At 41.6% G+C, this 4,589-nt stretch overlaps 1 pseudogene; it reads right to left on the bottom strand.

Moving 5' to 3' along the window:
- Window positions 1-236: 236 nt before the first annotated feature.
- On the bottom strand, window positions 237-4,359 carry LOC106321434 (annotated as a pseudogene).
- Window positions 4,360-4,589: the final 230 nt, after the last annotated feature.

The following is a 4,589-nucleotide window of genomic DNA, read 5'->3' on the forward strand; positions in this document are numbered from 1 at the left end:
TCCTCTCCACTAAGCCCTTAAGGTAACATCTACTTGTTACCATTTCACTTGGTCGAGGTTAGGTAACTTTTGGTCGAGGCATTTGGTACGGACGGTACGGCCATGTACGGCCTTGTACGGACGTCCGTACCATGCTTGCCCAAAGTCCCCTCATTCTCTTCCTCCTCTTCTCTTCCACTTCTTATCTCTTCATGTTCATATCTTCAACTCATCTCAACAGCTAGCCTAGATGATACTCAGCTTGATGGTAAGATGGCTTGAATGGTGATAAGTGTATCTTGAAGTATCAAGCTTCCTCCAAGACATTCTTCTTGATCCAAAGACTTCCTGATTAGTCCTCCAATAGCTTCTTTGAGTTTCCTGGCTCTGGCTCGAGTTATGGGACCTTTAGGAATGGCTAAGACATCATCTTCTTCAGCCGGTTCATCTCTAAACTCTCCATCTCTATCTCCATAAGCTGGCTGGTCCATGATCATATCAGGAAGGTCGTCCAGAATCAGGACAAGAAGATGAGGATGATGCCTACCATGACCAAATGGTAATCGTCGACAACTCATTGGTCCAAGAGACTAAGGATGAGTCATTAAAACAACTTGTCGATGCCTCGTATGGTGATGTCAACAAAATAAAGGCCTCCCAAATTTCCTACACTGACTTCCTCTCATTAGGAAACCTTTCTTTTCTCAAATGAACCCAAACTTTGTCCCCCTCCTTAAAGACCATCTCACGCCTTCCTTTGTTGGAATGCTTGACATACTGCTTAGTTTTCTCTTCAATGTTGAGCCTAGCTTGCTCATGGAGTTGCTTCACCATTTCTGCCTTCTTGTTGCCATCCAAACTGACCCTTTCACACTCAGGTAAAGGAATTAAATCCAAAGGAGAGGTGGGATTGAACCCATAAACAATTTTAAAAGGTGAAAACTTAGAAGCAGAATGCACAGCATGATTATATGCAAATTCACAATGTGGCAGATAGTCTTCCCAAGATTTCAGATTCTTCTTAATGAATGCACGCAAGAGTGTTCCTAGAGTTCTATTAACTACCTCAGTCTGTCCATCAGTTTGCGGATGACAAGTAGTGGAGAACAACAACTTAGTGCCTAGTTTAGACCAAAGAGTTTTCCAAAAATAACTAAGAAACTTAGTATCTTTATCAGAAACTATGGTCCTAGGCATGCCATGTAAACGCACAATCTCCTTAAAGAACAGATTAGCTACATGTAATGCATCATCAGTTTTGTGACATGCTATAAAATGTGCCATTTTTGAGAACCTGTCAACAACAACAAAGATAGAATCCTTCCCAGTCCTAGTTCTAGGCAATCCAACAATGAAATCCATAGATATGTCATTCCAAGGATGATAAGGAATAGGGAGAGGAGTGTACAAACCGTGACACTGAACCTTAGACTTAGCTTGCTTGCAAGTTGCACATCTCGCACATAGTTTCTCCACATCACTTTTCATCCGAGGCCAAAAGAAATGATCCTGCAAAGTTTTAAGAGTCTTTGCAATACCAAAGTGACCCATAAGACTCCCTCCATGAGATTCCCTAACAAACAAATCTCTCAAAGAGCAATTAGGCACACACAGTCTATTATCATAAAATAGGAATCCATCATGTCTAAAGTAATGTCCAGCAGCAAATTTCTCATAAGAGTTATAAGCTTCTTTAAAATCTGGATCAGATTCATACATACCTTTAATCTGCTCGAAACCTAACAACTTGGCATCAAGAGTGTTTAAGAGAACATACCTTCGAGATAGTGCATCAGCAACTATATTTTCTTTACCTTGTTTGTACTTGCTGACATAAGGAAAGGTTTCTATGAATTCTACCCATCTTGCGTGTCTCTTGCTGAGCTTGTTTTGTCCTTTCAAATACTTGAGGGACTCATGATCAGTGTGTATCACAAACTCCTTGGGCCACAAGTAGTGCTGCCAAGTCTGCAAAGCTCTCACCAAGGCATACAGCTCCTTATCATATGTTGCATAGTTGAGAGTGGCGCCTCCAAGCTTCTCACTGAAGTAAGCTATGGGTCTCTTTTCCTGCATCAAAACAGCACCCACTCCAATACCAGAAGCATCACATTCAATCTCAAAGGTTTTATTAAAATCTGGAAGTATAAGAAGAGGGGCGTGAGTAAGCTTCTCTTTAAGGCATTGGAAGGCAGTCTCTTATGCTTCTCTCCACTTGAATCCGACTTCTTTCTTTATCACTTCAGTCAAGGGAGCTGCTATAGTGCTAAAGTCTTTAACAAACCGCCTGTAGAAACCAGCAAGCCCGTGGAAGCTCCTCACTTCACTTATGGTCTTAGGAATTGGCCATTCTTGAATTGCTCTTACCTTCTCCTAATCCACTTTTACTCCATCTGCACTCACAACAAAGCCTAGGAAGACCAAGTTATCCGTACAAAAAGTGCATTTCTTAAGGTTAGCAAAGAGTTTTTCTTTTCTCAACACATCAAGAACAGACTTAAGATGATCTATATGCTCTTCTAGGTTCTTACTATAAAAAAGGATATCATCAAAGTATACTACCACAAACAAGCCTATGAAAGATCTAAGCACATGGTTCATCAATCTCATAAAAGTGCTAGGAGCATTGGTTAATCCAAAAGGCATGACTAACCACTCATACAACCCATGCTTAGTCTTAAAGGCTGTTTTCCACTCATCTCCCTCTTTCATTCTTATTTGATGATATCCACTCTTCAAATCTATCTTAGAAAAGACACTAGAACCATGCAATTCATCAAGCATATCATCTAATCTAGGAATAGGGTGGCGATACTTCACTGTTATATTGTTGATGGCTCTACAATCAACACACATGCGCCAGCTCCCATCTTTCTTGGGCACAAGGAGCACAGACACAACACATGGGCTCATACTCTCACGGATATGACCTTTCTCCATCAGTTCCTCAACCTGTCTTTGTAGCTCCTTGGTTTCCACAGGATTAGTTCTGTATGCTGGTCTGTTGGGAAGAGTAGCTCCTGGTACAAAATCAATCTGATGCTCAATCCCTCAAATAGGTGGCAAACCTATGGGATTATCTTCTGGAAATACATCATGGTATTCCTGTAAAAGAGCTGATATCTCACTCGGATACACCGGTGTACAATCAATTAGAGACAAAGGAGATTCTTTAAAAATAAATAAGAGAACCGATTGATGAGAGCAAAGAGATCTTTTGATTTCACTAGCTTTAGCATAGAAGTTGTGTTGCTTATCTGGTTTGAGATCAATCTCTTTCTTTTTCTGAAGCTGAAGCTGATCTTTGTGCACTTCCTTAGGGGTCAGAGGCACCAAGACAGTTCGTTTGCCGTTGAACTCAAAAGAATGTTTATTGGTGAAGCCATCGTGAATGACACGCCTATCAAACTGCCAAGGCCTTCCAAGTAATATGTGGCTGGCTTCCATGGGTATCACATCACAGAGAATGTCATCTTCATACCTCCCAATGGACAAGGGTATAGAAACCTGAGTAGATACCCTCATCTTGCCTTCTTCATTAAGCCATTGCAGTCGATAAGGCCTAGGATGTTTCTGAATTTTCAAACCAAGCTTTTTCACCATGGACTCACTAGCAACATTGACACAGCTTCCACCGTCAATGATCAGGCTGCAGACCTTTCCTTGCACCAGACAACGTGTGTAGAACAAGTTCTCTCTTTGTTCTTGCTCCTCAGTTTTGTTTTGCAAACTGAGAGTCCTTCTTGCAACCAAAAGTCTACCTTGAACTGGTTCCTCCTCATACTCAGCTTCTGATAGTTCTTGATCAGTCGTTGGTTTCTCATCTTCAGATTCAAACTCTCCATTCTCCAGAAGAATCATAACTCTCTTGTTAGTACACTCATTAGCATAATGCCTACGCCCTTGGCACTTAAAACACTTCACATCTCTTGCACGCGAACTTGTAGCCTCCACTTTACCCTTATCTTTGTTGTAGATGCTACTAGACTTAGGCTCTTCTTTTGGCTGTGGCTTGCTCTCCTTCTGATGGCTTGGTTTATCTTCCTTAGAGGTTTGGTATCTACTGGAACCATAGCTGCCACGCGCATAACTTCTTCTCTTTACTTGTTGCTCCACCAAGATAGCTTTGTGTAGCATCTCCTCTATTTCCAAGTAGTGTTGTATCACCACTCTGTCTTGTATTTCACGGTTGAGTCCACCAAGAAAACGTGCCATAGTAGCTTCACTGTCCTCAGATACACAAGCTCTCAGCATAAGCAATTCCATCTCTTGAAAGTACTCCTCTACAGACTTTGATCCTTGTGTGAGCAGTCTCAGCTTTTGATGAAGATCACGGTGATAATGACTTGGTACAAACCTCTTGCGCATCACAGCTTTCATCTCTGCCCATGTTTCAATGGGGAATTCACCATTGCGCCTCTTATTTGTAACCAACTGATCCCACCAGCTCAAGGCATAATCATTGAACTCAGTAGCAGCCACTTGAATCTTCTTAGTCTCTGAGTAATGTTGACAGTTGAAAACGAGTTCCATCTTCTTTTCCCACTCAAGATAGGCATCTGGATCAGCTTTTCCATGGAAAGGAGGGATCTTAAGCTTCAATCCAGATA

This window comes from Brassica oleracea, unplaced genomic scaffold (genome assembly GCF_000695525.1).
Source record: "Brassica oleracea var. oleracea cultivar TO1000 unplaced genomic scaffold, BOL UnpScaffold01642, whole genome shotgun sequence".
Lineage (NCBI taxonomy): Eukaryota > Viridiplantae > Streptophyta > Magnoliopsida > Brassicales > Brassicaceae > Brassica > Brassica oleracea.